General features: G+C 44.6%; 1 protein-coding gene across 23 annotated transcripts in view; it reads right to left on the minus strand.

Annotated features, from left to right (window-relative positions):
- The window catches only part of NFASC (neurofascin), a 183,249-nt gene that overhangs the window by 131,418 nt on the left and 32,140 nt on the right, over positions 1 to 19,691 (minus strand). The gene's annotated exons all lie outside the window — the stretch shown is intronic.

Raw genomic sequence — 19,691 nt, forward strand, 5'->3', positions numbered from 1 at the left:
CACCCATTCCCAGCTTCTGGCAAACACAGGCTAGGGACACCATCCCTGCTCATCCTGGCTAATAGCCATTGATGGACTTATCTCCCCTGAACGTATCTAGCTCTTTTTTGAATCCTGTTATAGTCTTGGCCTTCACAACATCTTCTGGCAAAGAGTTCCAGTGGTAAAGCCTCAATTACATACCACTGTCTTCAAAGAGAACCTTCTTTTAGTCTCACCTTCCTTCATGGAAGATATCCAGATATACCTTCTGCTGGGGTCTGAATGTGAGCTATTAGAAGCCTCACCCTTTCCCAACTCAAGCACATAATAAAAAGGTCATATCCATTGAATGATTACCAGCTAAGGATCACCAGCTGCTGAGCTCACTTGTGTAACAAAATGCTGGAGGGGAAAGGAGGACGCAGGAACTTTTATATCCATGATTCGTGATTGTGAAATCACAGTTATAAGGGAGAACATCCAAGAACAATGTTTGTCTGTACCGGAGGAGTCAAATTTCCGGCAACACAAATGAAACCGGAGGCCAAATCTGCTCTTGCAGTTACATCAGTATGAATCCATGTTAACTCCACTGGAGTCCATGGAGTCATTCCCACTGCATAGGTGAGAGTCTGGAGTAACTCCACTGAAGTCAGCTGAGTTGGTCCCATTACGCTGGTGTATCACAGCAGAATTAAGCACAATGGGTGTAGTAAGAGCCACCAGCTGCATTTTATTTGTGAAACAGGCAGGTAACAATGAAGGAGAGGTTGGTGAAAACCCAGCACCTCCTCCTCACACACCCAAATCCCTTAACATCTTTTCCTTGGAACAGGAAGCAGCCCCTCTGCCCTCGGTTTAAAGCACATACTCCCGTTCCTGGGCCCCCACCAGAGGATTTGGGCTTTAACCTTTCTGTGCAGCAAGGCATGCACCTTATCAACATGGGACAGAAACCACAGCCAGGCTGATTAAGAACCAATAGTCCCAGGCAACTCACCAGACAAGAGGAAAGGGTCAGCAGGAGGTTTTGTGTTGGAAATAAGCTCATGTCACTGATCGTGCTGAGCCAAGAAGTTAAGAAAGCCAAGTATGGAGCACAGGGACAGGTTTCTACGTTGTACTAAGAAGGGGGGAAAAAAAACAACAATGTGGGAGACATTTACCCCATCTGCAGACGGCTCAGCTCAAGGCCCAATGCTTATAACCCATTTGAGACCCGCGCTGAGGACCTGCTCCTGAGGGAGATTGCCTGAGACAGGTCACAGTTACAAACCAAATAGGGACCTCTGAATTTGGCTGTAAGGGCTTAAGCAGGATATGTGGCCTTGTGTGCGCTTCATTTAACTGCCTCCATCCTACTTCCCTTCTTCAGAGAGAGAGAGAGAGAATGGCCAGGGAATGGGACTCAGTAATACCTTAAAGGGAGGGGGAAGTGCTATTTGATAAATGAGTGTATCCTCTTCCCAAATGGAGAGCTGAGCAGTGTGAGGGCAATATTGCGAGGGCCAACTCTTCCATCCTCCGGTCCAGCAACAAGCGCCCGTAGGCAGGGTCAGCAGAGGTGGCTTCTGCAACAACGGGGAAGGTGAAAGGAAGCCTCTTTGCCCCCAAAGCCACTGAATGGCAGCAGATCTATTTCAGGGTTGCTAAAGCGGTAACTTAAGGTCTATGATGGGAAGGAGGGTGGGGTGAGAGTGGAATCCACCTATCTTACAAACATGTAAAATATACACCAGCTGGAGCCCCAGGTCCCCTCCTGCCCTGCCTTCCTCAGCCCCGTTGCACATAGGCACTCACAAAGCTCCTTGTGGGGCTGTCCTCTGCAGACATCTCATTCCCTACGCCGTACATTGGAAAAGGTTTGGGGTCACCTATGGGTACAAGGGAGCAAGCAGGAGCCTGCCCTGAGGAAGGAAGAAGAAGGAGCAGAAATAGGAAAGTCACACCAGCCTCCGTGACAAGCTCAGAGAAACAATCAGTCTCACCAAGAAAATACTTCTGTTCGTCCTCAAAGGGCTGAAAGAACAAAGCAGGATTTGTGGTTTCTCACTCCTCTGCAGGAATTCACAGTCTGGGACATTCTAATGACATTTTTCTACAGAGAATTTAATTATCAGTCATATCTAGAATGCAGCAAGCAAAAAACCACCAACATGCGCAGGCATTGGCACAAGCACTGGGATAGGCTCAAGGCGGTAACATTAAAGAGATCCATATGTCTGAGCCAGAGAATCACAGGAGTCACCAGTTGTGTCTTGACTGCAGAGCGAGCCTGTGCTACAGCCCCGGTGTTGCCCCTAACCCTCCTTCCATGCACATACAAAAACCGCTAACCTGGTCTTGAGGGTGATTTAAACCAGTGGGTCCCAAAGCTTTTGCTAAGGTGACCTGCCAACTGCATTGTGTCTTTTTTTGCCATTCACTATAACATATATGCACCCTCTGCCCCGGCACCATAATCCAAACTTTGGCCAGGTGGAGAGGGGAAGACCCAGGGAATGAGGGGAAAGAGAGGCACAGGGGTTGGAAAGCAAGCCCACAGTGGTGGCTCCTGTCCCATAGGGCTGGCCCCAGCTCAAGGCATCGCAACTTGGCATGCAGTGTCATGGCATCACTCAGGTTTGGCCCAGCCACCTCTCAAAGTGTGATATCAGCAGGACCCATCCATGGTGAATGACTTTACAGGGTGTCCCAGTTGAATGCATGGCTAAGAACCGTCAGATAGCCTGCTAGAAATCCAGCCCAGGCGAGTAGAGCATCATTGTAGACGCAGCCGCACAGATAAGGCTTTGCAATGGGAGTGCTCCAGCAGGGCTGGCCTAGCCCAGCCTAACTGAGCAGTGATGGCATTGAGTCCGAGTTTAAGACGGAAGGAATCACCGGATCTAGTCTGACCTCTCGGGTATCACAGGCCACCAGCACTGCCCAGCACCAGCGCACTAACCCAGCAACCAAAATTAGACCCAATGTGCTCAACAACTTTATAATTTAAACACAGAATATACTTTTTTCCCCTTTTTAACATGTAAGGTTGCAGGAGCTGCTGGACATTCGGATTCAGATACGTCTCCAGAAAGGAGGTATTTCTTCAGCAATGTATCAATCCCTTTTTTAACAAGATGGTTTGCAGATTGCTAGCCACCTCCTGATCCTTATACATTGTCTATATGTTTTCCACCTTTTATCACATTCAACAGCATGGTAGCTCGGACCAGCACAGTTTGAGTCTGGACAATCCACAAGGCCTTTGTTGCAGTCAGCGTAAGTACTACATAAAAACCCATCTCCAACAGTTCTAGCAATAAACTGACCCACTAACTGTGGTGCCCTGGGAGAATCCAACAGCAATTCACATAGTTCTTTAAGTCATCTGCGTTCTCACTACAGTCCCACAGAGGTCAGAGGTAGGGCCGGTGCAAGGATGTTTCATGCCCTAGGCGAAACTATCACCTTGCACCCCCCCACACACCTGCCCTGAGGTGCCCCCCCCGGCGCAGCTCTCTCCCTCCGCCCTGAGGTGCCCCCCTTGCGGCAGCTCCCCACCCCCCAACCTCAGGCACCCCGCCCCAGCTCACCCCTGCTCTGACTCCTCCCCGAGCACGCCGTGGCCGCTTCCCTTCTCCTGCCTCCCAGGCTTGCGGAGCCAATCAGCTTAGGCACCGCAAGCCTGGGAGGCGGGAGAAGTGATGCAGTCACGGTGTGCTCGGGGAGGCGGGGCAGGGGTGAGCTGGGGCGGGGAGTTCCCCTGCATGCCACCCCGCCGCCTTACTTGCTGCAGGCAGCCCTCCCCGCGCTCCCCTGCCCCAGCTCCCTCCATCTAAATGCCAGCGGTGACCGGGGCGGCCAAAGATGTGGCTGCCACGGTCGCCACCGAAGAAAATGGTGCCTCTCAAATACCAGCACCCTAAATGGTTGCACCGGCCCTGGTCAGAGGAGAGCTTAGATATCATTTCCCTGCGTCTACCCTTCCCCTCTAATGCCAATAATTTTGCCAACACGGACATGCCCACAGATGGCAGAGATCTGCTAGTCACACACCCAGAGGCGCTGACTCTGTGATTTCCCCAGGGCTGCTGGACCCCTGCTCCACCACAGGCCCCACCCCCACTACACTCTTTCCCCCAAGCTCCCACCTCCGTCCCACTTCTTCTCATCCTATTCTGCCTTTTCCTGCCCCTGCTCCTCTCCCCTCACCAGTGCCTCCTGCACACCACTGAATAGCTGATCGTGGAGGGTGGGAGGCGCTGTCAGGGCAGGGAGGAGCTGATGGGCAGGGCTGGGAGGCATGGGGGTGGAGGGGAAGAAGCTGATCTGCAGGGCTGTCGGTGGGTGCTGAGCACCCACTATTTTTTTCCTTGGGTGCTCCAGCCCCAGAGCACCCACAGAGTTGGCACCTATGCACATGCCCATAGATAGATCTTTGCTCTTGGTATCCTCCATTCCCAACCCTGGCCTCTCAGTTCTTCTCAGTCTTTTCACTTCACTCCACCTGTTTTAATCATGCTATTCCAAAACCCAGTGTCCAGAACTATCTTCCTGTACTTCTCTGCACCTTCAGACCCATCTCAAGCAGGCTTCCCAGGCTCTTTACCTCACCCTCCCTCTCTTGAAACAGTCTTTTGTTTGACTTGTCTTTACTTTGGGTCTGACTCTGCAACATACCATGTGCAGCATGTGAGGTGATAGCTACCATCGGCTCCCGCTGAAGTAGAGAGCCTTCAGCATCTTGCAGAACCAGGTCTTTCTATTCTGGGCTCTTTGGAGCAGGGAACAGACATCACTGAGAGGAAAATGTATCCCAGGAAGAGTTGTGGGTATTAGTCCTACAGTTCCCTCTTGGACCAGATCAAAATTCACGGGTCATTGCTGACAGAGAACATCTGTTTGGTAGTCACCCTTGTCTATTACAGGCAGAGCACCATAAGCCCAAATCTGGACCTCTGGGGGGTCTCTCTCCTGTGTGCTATTTCCAACTCCTTAGATAACATGCGTTGGAGCTCTCTAATTAGATGGAAGGGAAAAGTGTCACCAACAAGATGGCAATGTGACCGTTGTTTATTGATTTAGTAAGTGATCTATATTTAGTGACACATCCCTTTGCCACAGTCCAGATGAGGCCTCCCAGGCTGTTGTCATTGTAATTTCACAGAAAGCTGGCAAGAGGTACCTAGCTGCCAGATGCCATGTTTGTCTTCAGCACACAGGACGGACATTAGCCCCGTTAGGTGAGGTTTCAGTAACCCCAGCTGTGTACAATGAGGCTATACACCATAATGGTCTGTTCAGCATTAGCCAGTAACATTGTGAGTCAATTTCACTAAGAAGATTCAATGTACATGATTAAGCCGCTCCATCCTTCCCAAAGACAATCTTCAAGCACATCTGGTTTCCATGTGCTACAAAATCCCTTTGACATTTAATTTCAAACCCCAGGCACTTAAAGAGCAGTGACAACGCAAAGGAACATTGAAACTGACATTTCATCCCTGAGCTATCTGATGTGCAACCTTTAGACAACACTGGAATACACAGAAGGAGGAAGAAAAATATGGGACAATTAACGAAAAACTTAAGGAGAGTCAAATGACAAGGCTGTAAGACCTCCTGCATCATCTACTCTATGTCCTTTAACAACACAGACTCTCTTCTATGCTACCTCTCTGCAGCTGGCTTTCCTTGCCAGATGCATGCATAGCTCCTAATTATGTTGAGGGTATTTGTGGTAAAGAGTTCAGATCTAGTCTACGATTGAACACTTCCAAGAAATAGATACTCAGTATCCTCCCTTAGCACATTACACCACTGTGTAACTGACCTTACTGTTAGGAAATTTTAGTTTAATAACTGCTGCTCTACAATCCCTTTTAAAATTCAAAAAATAGCCTGTAGCCTTACAATAGCCCAGTTAAAAGGCATTTATTCCTGTTTTACAGATGGGGAAACTGAGGTACAGAGAGGCTAAAGCCTAATTTATTTATTTCTAAAAGTGACTAATTTTGGGTGTTCAACTTTAGACACTTAGGTCTGATTTTCAGAGATGCTCTCACTCACTTCAAGTGGAGATGGAGATGTTCAGCACTTCTGAGAGATCAGGCCCATTGTGTCTCCAGCTAGGCACTCAGAAACCAAGGCAACCAAATTTAGAGGCTGCTTCTGAAAATGTGGGTCCATGCAAAGTTAAAGCAAATTAGTGGTAGAACTGGAATTAGAACCCAGGAGTTCTGAGTAGCTGATCTGACATTCTACCTGCTCTATCACACTGCCTTGCTGCAAAAGGTTGCAATTGTGTATGTCATGTTTTCACTTGTAGCTTCAGGCCATTCCCTCGTTACACCACTCCTAAATAATTTACTCCTTTTGCATTATTTCTTCCTAAATCTTTATACAGGTTCAACTCCTTACTTGTCTTTTATTCAATCCTTAAGGCAAAGCTCCCAACCCCTGAGAGGTACTGAGCACCCACAGCTCTGTTCAAGTTAACAGGAGTTAATGGTACTCAGCACCACTCAAGATTTGGCCTGCTGACTTTAGAGAGAGTTAGGATTTCAGGTTCGATTCATGCTGGTTGCCATCACATCATCGCTCTTCCCTTAGGGCTGGATCTGAACCCAATGGAGTCAATAGAAAGACTCCTCACCCTTAGTGGATTTGGACTAGATTCTAATTTCACTTACACCAGTATCAGAGTTACTCATGATTTACACTACTCTGAAAAATATAAGAATCTCACGATCTGGCTACACACTACATTGCAAAGCCCCCTCAATACTCATGCTCTGAGCCTTTTATAATTCTTTTACACCTCACTTTACATTCACTCCAATTTATCAATGTCTTTTTCTAGTCAAGCAATAAAAACCTGAACTACCTACGAAAATATGGTTCAGTGTGTAGGTTTGTGTTTCTCTCTCTCATCTGTACCCTATTCCAAATTATATTACTTGTTTTAGCTCCAAATATACCAGCCTCCCCTCCTCCACTCACACTGCTATGATTTCACTGGGTATGCCTGTAAGTTTTTGGAAGAAATGCGAGCTCATTAACAGCCATGCAGGTTGATGACATGTGCAAGTGAGTGGGCGAAACTGACATGTGAAGGTGCCACGTCCCAGAGCCAATTTACAGTGATGAGTAATGATGCACCTGATCCAACCCAGAGTAGGCAGTGCCAATCAACCCTGCCTGCTGCCACTGTTGAAACCAAGATTTATATAAGTCTTCGCCTAGGCACATTAAAGGAAAGAGCTCATCATTGAAGCCTCATATGCTTTTATTGTGTTCTTCATTTTGAGTCACTATCCTCTCTCCTCAAACAGTCTGTCCTCCAAATCTGGCTTCTCTGGATGGAGCTACAGTTCTGCTAGCTTGGAAGAGAAATTATTCCATGCTCAGTTACCCCAACATAAGCCTCTAGTTACTCTGTGGCAGAGCAAAATGGTGGCTCTGGGGTGGACGCACTGGTGCCTGCACCGATCTTTGAAATGCCAGGATGAAGAGAGGGGTTCAAGCTTTAGGGTGATGATTAAATTTCCCATACAAGAAGCCCAGTGTTGGGGTTAGGAAGAGGTGAAGCAGTTACTCTGATGCTGCCAGTGGGAGTTTTCCTAGAAGTCAGTGCTGCTAAAGATCAGGTTACATAGTCCATCCCCCCTCCCCCGTTCGGTTAAAGAACTGGACTTCAAACAGTTAAACTTTTTTTTTTCCTTGCTGTAGGTCGTAAAATATTCCCATCGGCCCACGAGCTGCAGTTAGCACACAAGGCATGGAATAGTTTTCCTCTCAAGCCTCACTGACTGTAAATCTTCACTAAAGATCGAGGACTGAAGCTGAGGAAAGCCAGTTCATTAGGATATGTCTATATGTACAGTGCTGCAGCTGGACTGATACCGCTGTGCCACTGCAGCTCCTCTGGCGAAGATGCTATATGACCAAGGAAGAAAGCTCTCCCATTGGCATAAAACCCCCCACCTCTGCAAGCGGCATAAGCTATGTCAGCAGGAGAAGCGCTCCCACATACATCATGCTGTGCACACGAACACTTATGTTGGTGTAACTTATCTAGGAGGGTGGAATACTCAACATGCCCAAGCAACGCAAGTTTTGCCAACATAAGTCTATATGTCTACACTACAGACCACGATAGGATAAAGATAACATAAAAGAAAAGGTGCTTTGTGGGTACCCAAATGCCTGTTTGTTGCATCTTTCCACACCTCACTCTAACAGTGTACGATGAAGCTCTGGTTCATAAAGACTCATTGTTACAAAGTCATGAATAAAAACAAAACCTAAAAATGTGTTTGAGAAGAGGCGGCGTAGTCTAGCGGTTAGAGGAAATGACTGGGAGCCAGGAAGTGCTGAATCTGCACTTGATGATTACCTCTTCTGTTCATTTTCTTGAAATCACATCAGCTCTGGCAGGGATATTGTCAGAATTTCCAAGGTAAACAGGCACGGAGCTAGCCACTATGTGTATTAGAGTTGAGTCATAGCACCGCAAGAAGCATTGGAGGTGACTCCATCTGAGTCAGTACTGAACCCAATGCTAACAGGCACTATGCTGCGAAACAATGTCCTATGGATGGGATATACAAACCAAGGTCCCAAACATTGGGGATCATTAAATCTCCCACAGCATCTCTCCAGAATAGTCCTAGCATCCTGACCAAATTCCACTTCAAAGACTCCCTTAAAACTTCCCCTGCAGTTTAGATTGAACACAATATTTTTCCCTCTCTGGTCAGAATTCTTGGAAGAACTCAACTTCTCAGTTAGACAAAATACAGGCCAAATTTTAAGAGCTTAGTACACTCTATACTAAGCTCTTTTGAATATCTGGTCTCAAACTTCCAAATTCTTGACCTTTAGCAGGACTAATAAATCATATACAGATGTAGGACAGGTTCCACCATGACTCTTAATTAATTCTCATAGTTTTTTGGAAAAGGTTGAGTTCTTGGTTGGATTTTATTTCGTTTTTTGGCATAATTTTGCAAGACAGCCTGTCTTGTTTGTAAAATCTTCACAAAACTACTGTCTTCATATTGAAAAATATGCAACATTTCAAAATTGCACATGGTTATTTAGAATGAATTTTGATACAAGTGTTGACTTGGGTTTCAAAATAAGATCATTTTGGGTAGTCCTCTTTTCAACAAACATGCATATAAAGCAAAATGTTGGGCGGCAGAGTTGGACCACTTTTTAAAAAAAAAATAAGCAAATCCCTTGATTTTTTTTTTAAGGTTATCCAATTTTCAGCATACCTCTGTTTGTAACAGATATTCCACTAATCCGTATGTCTTGTGAACCTTAATAAATTAACCAAGTAGCATATGCACCAGGGCAATGCTTTCAGCTGTCACGCTTGCAGATTTAGGCTGGGGTTTTCAAAAGCTGCCTAAGGGAATTAGGCTTCCAATTCCTTTTGAAAGCCAATGGGATTTGGGAGCCTAAATCTTTTAGGCACTTCTTAAAGTCTGTGCTTCATGGTCTTAAGAATTCTAATAATTCAAGCATGCATTTAAAAGACAGCTACATTAAATCATCATCTGCCCACAGTTATATTCACAGCCCATTTATTAAACCCCGTCAAAGAACAAAGAGAATTGGGGAGGGAGAACACCAACTTCACTTGCTACATCTTAAAAAACTACTGAGGGCAGAGAAATCATTTCTGCCTTCCAGCCCTGTTAACATGGTCTTGCTGCTCACAAGCTTAAAAAAAAGAAAGAAAGAAAAAAAAATCAAGACAATGCAAGTATGACATTATGAAGAGCTCTATTCTAAACCCCTGGGAAGGAAGAAGCCACAAGTTTGATCATTTGTAGGTTGGAGTTGATTCCCCTCTGGCTACGTCCCTGCATTCAATATGGATATCCTGTTTGGTACTAGAATTTTTAAGCTTTAATTTCTAGTCAAGAGTTTCATGGTCCTCTGGGTGTCCACTCAGTTGGTACAAAGGGGCTTCTGTTAACAAGATTAGAATGCGTCTGACGTAGCACATGAGAATGTTTTTCTGATAATACAGAAATAAGCTCATACTCCCAGCAACAGGCATACACAGCGACTTGTGTAATAACGAGCTGAAGGTTTCTCCTAGGCAGAGTCTTAGATGCTGTTTAGAAGATTGTAACTTTTACTTTTAGTTTCTTAGATCAAGGAACTAAGAGCAGGATGAAGGGAAATAAAGCTGCCCTCATGGGACACTGGTCTGATTTTCAGAACTGCTGAGCATCTACAAATCTCATTTTAGTCAATGGGAACTGGAGGTGCTCAGCACCCTTTGAAAAATCAGACCCTATAAATTTGTACTAAAAAATCATCATGGAAATTGACAAGTGCTACCACTATAGGGCCTGCTCCTGCAAGGTGCTGAGCATCATTCAAATGGGAGCGGCAGGCTTAGAGGTTTTCAGAGAAGTTGTTCAGCATCTCTCCAGGATTAGGCCTAAAATTTGTTCTGGGACTTGAGGTACATCAGAATTCGGTCTCTAATTAGTGTTTTCTGTAGCGATGGGATAAAGTGCCAGTTCCCACAGTTATTCTACAACACAGTAATAACAGAGCTGCTCAGTTTCTTGATTACTGTGGCTGTGCATTATGTTAGACCAGCAATTCCTTTTTTAAAGTGATCGCAATTTAGAAATAGTATTGATTCCTTGTTGAATGGTACCATTGGCTCTGAAATCACCTACCTCACAAAACAGTGGCCTGATTATGGAGCGGATGCTTGCAATATATTTTTCCAATATTTAAAATTCCTGAAATTATTAGGTTGGAAATAGATTTCAGTTTTAATATAATGGGATTTCAACAAGGACTTTGCCCAAACAGACTAGAATCGGACCTGATTTTCAGATGCACGATAAGGCACCAATCATGTGCCCATCAACTCTGACAGGGATATTGTCAGATTTTCTAAGGTAAAAAGGCACAGAACTAATTGAGTAAGGACTACACAAGTTTAAGATCAGATTTTGTCTCTAGCACTCTTACTCCTGACCAGCAGTACCTAACTCTATGGGTAACTACACTAGCTTCAACGGAACTACTTGTGGAGTGACATACCAGAAGTGTGGCAGAATTAGGCCCCTGGAGACAGCTTAATATACACATTATATTTTGCTTATTTGAAAAACCACATTTGGTTTTATGATCTTGTAAATTACAAACAGCTGGTATTTTGGCTGGTTACTAGCGGCTGAGATTATAAATTCTCATTTTCCTTCGGACAAAGTGCATAAACCCCACCCCCATCCCTGTCAGGGTCCAGCACAGAAAAAATTTGGCACACTATTATTTGAAAATGACTAAAAGCATGCAATTAGCTTGAGAACAAATATCTATTCAAAGTAGTAACCTTAGGATACTTTATCTGGCTTCTAAATATGGGTCATGTGACAGTTGGATGTTTAACAGTTGCAAAAATCTCACTCCCTCTCAAGAATGCATACAATTCTCATAATATTTGCATTCTTGTCACTGCTCTCTGTTTATAGAGCCAGTCAAGAACGAGAGACATTCATAACCCTACTTTGCACTGTTCAAGCCTCTTCCAGCTGAGCATCTCAAAAAATTGTACAAACATTACAAATTCAGCTTTACAATAGCCCTTTCAGAGTATTCCTCTCCCCATTTTACACATATGGAAACTGAGGTACAGAGCAGTGAAGTGACTTGGCTCCACGTTGCACAGGAAGAATCAGTAGAGAGTTGGGAATAAAAAATAAAAATAAAAACACCACACATACAGATCTTGTAGCTCTCAATTCTCTACACTACTCACTGGACAACTCCTTCCCAGTTGTTGGGTTTAGTGTGCAGGTGCTGGGCATGAGAGCATGTACTTGATAACCCAGTTCACCATAAAGCAAGTGCATGACATGGCTTCCTTAAGTACAATGCTCTGTCAATGTACGTCAGTTCTGGGTAGTATCCTAATCAACTATCAGATCTATTAGTCCTCTAACATCTCTTCTTATCCAACTATGTGTAGCTCACACTCTATTACAACTTCTGTCCTCTGTAGCAAGGGCATTTTAAAAGCTGGTGACTGAAATATTTAGACAGACCAGTATCCTTAAAAACCCCATTAAATGATGAGACAAAGACACTGATCTCTTACTTACAAGAGAGGTTTCTGACAATGTGAAACCCAAAGAGAAAGCCTCATTGAGGCTCCAGTTTGGTGGACAAGCAGTACCACTTGAGAAGCAGGAAAGTTGGTGGGGTGAGATGAATGGGGCTAAAAAGAATATGGGGAGGGTGACTGTGCCCTTCAACATGACTGGGGGACTTAACCATTTTTCCTCAAGAAGAAACCTGACCAGAGCAGTGAGGATGCACCCGAAGAACTTAGTGTAAGGGCCTTTTATTGCATTGAAGTTCTGATCAGCTTCCTAAATGAACAATTGCATCTTCCTCCCCACCTGCTCTTCCATTCTGAAGGGAACACAGATCGTCATGGCTACTGAACTTTTTGTTACATTCTCACAGGGGATGGCTTAGATGTCTAAGTCTGCAATACACAGGCACTTTGAAGCCCCAGGTTGATACTGCAGAAGGGTCGACTCAGCCTTTATCTTGAGGTAGGTAAGTGGAAGTTCCCCATAGAGATGATCAGTCAGATACTGGGTGGGGCCCAATTCTAGCCTCACACACAGTGTTCTTATACTGGCATAACCATTTTCTTCAATGCAATTTACTGCTGATTTGCACCAGCGTGAGATCAGAATCAGGCTCTGGGAGATAAGCTTCATGGAGTTTCCTGTCTTGTAGGTGAGGGGGGCTAACCTGTACAGGTGACAGTTTGGCCCATAGATTAGAAAGGTCTCTCTTATCCTTTGGGATGAAGGGTGAAATATAAAGAGAAGCTATTTATCAATGCAACACAGCTGTCTTACCGTGTGCTGTTGAGGCAACATAACTGTCAGATAAGGCACTGGACTGGAAGTAGGAGACCTATTCCTGGCACCGTCATTGGTCTGCTATTTGATTTTGGAAGCCGTTTCACCTCTCTGCCACTGCTTCCCATCCCATCTTTGGTCTGTCTGGTGTATTTAGATTATAAACTCTCTGGGACAGGACCTGTCTCACTGTATGTAAACACAGTGCCTAGCACACGGGGTCCTACACACTGCTGTCATTTAATACCAGAATACCAAAGAGCTTTACCCAAGAAAGGTAAAAGGAATCACCCCTACATGAAGCCATGGAGATCATGGGGGGATGGATAACTCAGTGGTTTGAGCATTGGCCTGCTAAACCCAGGGTCATGAGTTCAGTCCTTGAGGGGGCCACTTAGGGATCTGGGGCAAAAATCTGTTTGGGGATTGGTCCTGCTTTGAGCAGGGAGTTGTACTAGATGACCTCCTGAGGTTCCTTCCAACCCTAACATTCTATGAGTCTATGTTAGAAATATTCTTCCAGCTAAGTGCGTCTGTCTCTTTCTCACACACACATATCCCACCACCAAGCAGGAGCCTGGCAGAACAGTGTGTTAACAAGATCAGCACTGTGAACCAGGCATGCTGTAAGATTAAATCATAGCAGCATTTTATCCATCTCTCATTTACTCTAAATGAACAGGTTTCCACCACCAAAGTCTTGGTATAGCTTGAAAAATGCAAGAGGGATATTAGCATTGGGATCAGTGTTTAAAGCCAAGACTGTGGGTTTGATGGAGGAGGGAAGAAAATGTGCAGCTGGTAACCTGGATGCTTCCACAAAAGCTGAAACGGGTTTCCTTTTCACAGGGATGTGTAAGATACACAGTGAACCAGCTTTGGTCCTGACTTAAGTGGATGCAACAATAACTAAAGTCATTCAGGGTTGCACCAGTCAATGCCACAGCTGAATCAGGCAATTTCATTTTGTAGCAATGGTTACAGTTCCTTTTTGCAAAGTTATCACCATTCAAACCTTGCTTGGCAAAACATGCAGACCCCATTTGTGGTAACAGTATCCTCAGCTGTTCGGTTTGTTCCATTGGGACCATGGCCGTTCCATGTATCCATAGCAACCAGCATTTATGCACAGACATTCCCATGTGAACAAATCGGGGGGTGGAATTCAGACACTACTTCAAAAATTATTCATGAAAAATTAGTCAGAGCTGTGTGTCTGCCCCCAGCAATGCAAGGAAATTGCCAAGTGGGAGACTTTCCCTTTTATTTCCCCTTTGCAAAAGGTGTTAATTGCAAGAGAGGGAAGGGCGTCATTTACTGGAATTTTCATTCTGACATGCCAATTTCAGTCCATGGTTCTACTTAAAAACTTCTTGTTGGAAAAAACACACTGGTGGGGACACAGAGCAGTTGGCACAGACCAGCCCATCTACCACTGCTCTTAGACATCATGTATTCCTCTAAATTCAGCTCACATTACAATTTAAGCAAAACTAAAATATTAGTATACAGGGATTCTTTTGATACTTCTGGATGAAAATGCAGTAGAACCTCAGAGGTATGAACACCTTGGGAATGGAGGCTGTTTGTAACTCTGAAGAAAATATTATGGTTGTTTTCAAAACTTTACAACTGAATATTGATTTAATACAGCAAAAGAAAAATGCTGCTTTTAGCCACCTTAATTTAAATGAAACATGCAAAGAAAAAGTTTCCCTACTTTGTCAAATCTTTTCTTTTTTAAGTCTTGTTTTTAGTACAGTACTTAACATTTAATACAGTACTGTACCAGTATTTGCCCCTTTTTGGGTGGGGGTCTCTCTGCTGCTGCCTGATTGTGTATTTCCAGTTCCAAATGAGGTGTGTGGGTGACCGGTCAGTTCATAACTCCAGTGTCCATAACTCCGAGGTTCAACTGTAGATCCTCTTGTTCTCGCTTGCCTTTGGATTTAATCATGCAGCCAGTCTCACCCTGAGCCCAGACCTGCACTAAGGAGAACATGTTCATGTTGCATCCCTTCCCCCACTCTTTGTATTTTTTTTTTTTTAAAAAATAACACTTAAGGCCTCATCTTACAAATGCTTGTCAGTCATTTCTTTGGGTATGTCTACGCTACCCGCCAGATCGTCGGGTAGGGATCGATCTATCGGGGATCGATGTATCACGTCTCATCTAGATGTGATACGTCGATCCCCGAACTCGCTCCCCGTCGACTCTAAGGCGAGAGGCAGAAGCAGAGTCGACGGGGGAGCGGCAGCCATCGATCCCGTGCTGCGAAGACGCGAAGTAAGTCAATCTAAGTCGATCTAAGATATGTTGACTTCAGCTACGAAAATAGCACAGCTGAAGTTGCGTATCTTAGATCGATTCCCCCCAGTGTAGACCAGGCCTTAAAATCAATGGAGCCACTTCAGAGGCATGGTAACACTTTAACTGCTTGGGTATGAGACTCCACTACCAGCTGGGTTCTCAAGTTAGAACACTGTGGTAGCTTAAAAGGAACACACCAGTACATACACCATAAGACTATGGGCCAGGTTTACAAAGGTATTCAGGCACTTACTCACATTTTCGGTGCCTATGCACCTTTGTAAATCTGGCCTTGTATAAACAGTCATGTCTGTTCACTCACCATTGGACTTCCCCTCCACTGCTTGCTGGGTCGTGGGTGGGTGTAGTGTGAGACAGAGGCAGAGCGACAGGAAATGAAAGAGTATTCTTTTGAGTGGACAGTGCTGCTGGTCTCCAGCCTTAGGGGACGCAATTGGCTAGGGTAACCAGATAGCAAGGGTGAAAAATCGGGACGGGGTGGGAGGGTAACAGACATCTATATAAGAAAAAGCCCCAAATATCAGGACTGTCCCTATAAAAATCGGGACATCTGGTCACCCTACAGGTGACTGTGCTCACTCTGTACTCAAGCCCGAGCTAATCAAAGCCTTCGGTTCCCAGTGAAACAGGTGCTAGATAGTTTCATTACAGCAGTGTCTCAAGAGATGAGACAGACACGAAAAAACCAACAAGATTTGTACTGAATGCTGCCTTGAAATCCCTGTAGCACACAATGCACCTCCTGGGGAATCTATTCCATAGGTAGGGTGACCAGACAGCGGATGTGAAAAATCGGGACGAGTATGTGTGTGTGTGTGCGCGTGTGTAATAGGAGCCTATATAAGAACAAGACCCCAAAATCAAGACTGTCCCTACAAAATCAGTACATCTGGTCATCCTGTACATAGCTAACAGTTACACTTCAGCCAGTTCATGCTAATGATTTTCAGTGCAGTTTCATGTTAATTTAGCCACAGAGCAAAACATGCAGAAATATACTCACCGTACCCCAGATCCCAGAGGTACAGTCAGCTCCATATTAGCTCCAATTCACTCTTATTTCCCCTCCCATCAATATTTGTTCATAATACACTAATGGGTCATTACTGAGAAACAGGCAAGGTTGCTGTCTACTATGCCCTTTTCAACCTCTCATCTTTAACTAGCTGGCTAGATATTAAGTGTGACTAATGACTCTTGTTGCATCTTCTCTACAGCTGCTCAGCATGGAACCCAGGGAAGGTATAATTTAGAACTGCTTTCAAAACATCGGAACTGCAACATGCAATTACAAGTCAGGGGAGAAAAAAACGTGTGGGTGAAAGACATCAGGACAACTTGAGAAGGAGCACAAAAGCCTCATCAACACTATAGCGTCACACACACACACCCCAGCACCTCCTATGAGAAACAACTGGCCTAGGTTTTCAGAAGTCTTTTGTAGGGGGTCTCAGTTTTTAAGTGAGAGATGTTTCAGAAAACTAGGCCTCCTTCAATGTCTCTCAAGCATTATCTTCAGAAAACAATGAGCATTTGATTTCTGGAAGAAGAGGGTCCTTTAAGGTGTTTCAGATTGAGACACCCAAAATTTACTAGTCGCTGTTGAAAATGTAGACTAACAAAGCTTAAGCACTATTGTTGCTAGAAGGGTTCTAGCAAGATTTCCCTGACCAATGCAAAAAGTCTTTTGAGAGGTTTAGATTTTATCTGGGAACAGAGTTACAACAACATTATAAACTTCTGTTACAGATAGCCTGACGCAGCCACTTTAGTGGAATTTGGCTTCAATGGTTATCAAACCCCTGCCCCAAAATCTCATCAGGGGAACTAAACTGGAATATTGAACATGACTAGTGCTAGCTTTCTTTCACCCACAGATGGGACAGGCAGGGCCTTGAAAGCAAAAGTCACCTTGATGTACCATGAAGAATAATTAATTAGCTGAACAATGAAAAGACGTTATTCCTGACTAATTCATTCGACAGCTGACTGGAAAGAAATTCACTAAATAAGGTATATGAGAATATTATTCACAGAACTCTAGAAATAAGGTCACAAGTTTCATTACGCTGACAAAGACCTGAGCTTTCTGAACTACAAAAATAGAAAGTGTATTAGGACAAAAAACAATGGGACAAGATCATGCTCCCCCACCCTAAAAAAAAGAGCTAGGTGGGAAATGGTCTGTTGCATTAAACTTAATGTCGAAAACCAATATTTAGTCATGGAAACATTTTCATAGCAAAACAGGCTTGTTCTGCAAGATTGCCCTCCACCAAAGAAGAACAGGATTTTTGCATAGCTGGTTTCAAACAGCTGACTTAACACTGTAAACAGACCCTTACAGTAATAAATGTGTTTTCTAGAGAGAGAACAGAGGCCCAAACAAAAAAGAGAAAGAAGAAAAGCAGAGAATCACAACAAGATTTTGAGAACCTCAAAGGAAAGACTATAAAAATGCTAAGTGATCTGTAAATATTAGCGGTCTAATCCTGATCTCCGTAACACCAATGTAAATCTGGAGTAACTTTATTGACGTCAACACATTTACCCCAAATTCACACTCATGTAACAAAAAGCAGAACATAGTGCAGAGGGCTGAATTTCCCACTCATGGGGAGAGCCCTCTAGACCAGTAGTTTTCAACCAGGGGTCCAGGGCCCCTAGGAGGGCTGTGAGCAGGTTTCAGGGGGTCCCCCAAGCATGGCCAGCATTAAATGCACTAGGGCACTGAAGCCTGAGCAACTTATATTTGCAGTGCCCCCTGGACAATTGCCCTGCCTGCTACCCCTTAATGCCAGTCCTGGCTTTTATATGGAGAAAAACAGTTGTTGTGGCACAGGTGGGCCGTGGAGTTTTTATAGCATGCTGGGGAGACCGGGGGCTCAAAGGAAAAGGTTGAGAACCCCTGCTCCAGACAGCAAAAAAAACCCGTTTCCCAACTCCATGGCTCTGATTTCAGGCACAGGGCTACATGGAAGAGGGAAGGGGCCCAGCTTTGGAGTCACACATTAGTGGGGAGATCCTTCTGCAGCACCGCTAATCGTGGGTACCTCTGAAGGGAGTTAACTCCTCCTTCCCATGAGCATGCTTCCTCCAAGGACTGTCGTGTCATCAGCCCCCCCCCCCTTACTCCTATATCACCCACTCCAACTGGAGGAGCAGCAAGGAAGGCCTGTAGAAGCCATGGAGCTGGCATTAACTATGCAGAGAACAGTGTTCATTTCTGCGGGAAAAACCCTCTAGGTTGCTACCAGAGAATGGCTCAAAGAACAGTTTCTCCATAGCTCTGCTTCAATTTTAACCCAGTATCTCCTCTAAAAAAAAAATTAAAAAAAAACTGCAGAGGTGGTTTGGGAGGAGGGAAAGCCTACAGAAAAATTTCAGAGTGGTAGCCATGTAAGTCTGTATCAGCAAAAAGAATGAGGGGTACTTTAGTCTCTAAGGTGCCACAAGTACTCCTTGGTCTTCCTACAGAAAAAGCTTCCTTCCCCATTTCCAGGCATTTCAGATCCTTTTCATCAAGGTTCCTGCTCTTTTGCTCTGAATAATACAGCCAGGGTTGAGTAACTGGCTCTCTCTAGATTATCCAAACACTTAACTTCTCACTGAAAAGGGATAACTCTGGGGTGCTGTTTCACAGCACAAAGCAATGCAATAAAACAGGCAGTGAAGAAGGTGCTTGCATTCAACTGAAGCCACAGGAGAATTTAGGAAGACAGGAGACAATCACTCAATCTGAGACTTTGGCCAGGACATTGGGGACAATGCTCCATCTTTTCTGAAAAGAGCTTGTTAATGACCACAAGGGATCAGACCTCAGTTTTACTTCTCACTCAAAAAACAGGTGAATAAAAAAAAGAATAAAAAGTGAAGAGGCAAGAGACTACAGCTCCAGATAATGAGCAAAGTGACTACATACATTTAAAAATAACTAGAATTCATTCAGATGCTCCTGTTTCTATGCAAGTTTTTGGCATTGGCTTCAGTGGGAGCAGACAAAAATCAGAGTGAAACATGGTCTATATATAAAAAGGCAGAAAAAAAACATTGAATGATTTCAAGATACTCTGGTAAAGTTTCTCAGAATCTCTCATACAATACTGTGTACAGTACAGTTTTGTTTGCACAGGGCTTTCAAAACAGGACAACAACCTCACAATAGCTGAAATGGTAAGAAAGTTAGCACTCTTCTCCCCATGAGAGAGATGAACTGCTTGATTCTACTTCCGGCTACACCAGTGATTATCAGACCTGCCTGGTTTCAAATGGTCCAGACACTCCAAAATACCTAAAAGTTAGAGGGTCATGAGATCTCTGCATTGGTTGGGAGACACTGGAAAGCAGAGCAGGGGAATCGAGAGAGAGCCAGAGTTTGATGAATTTCACCATACAGCACCCAAATGCTGCACAGAGCTCACAGCAGCAGCAGCAAAGCAAAACCCAGCAGGTAAGTCAAGGATTCA

This window comes from Gopherus flavomarginatus, chromosome 5 (genome assembly GCF_025201925.1).
Source record: "Gopherus flavomarginatus isolate rGopFla2 chromosome 5, rGopFla2.mat.asm, whole genome shotgun sequence".
Taxonomy (NCBI): Eukaryota; Metazoa; Chordata; order Testudines; family Testudinidae; genus Gopherus; species Gopherus flavomarginatus.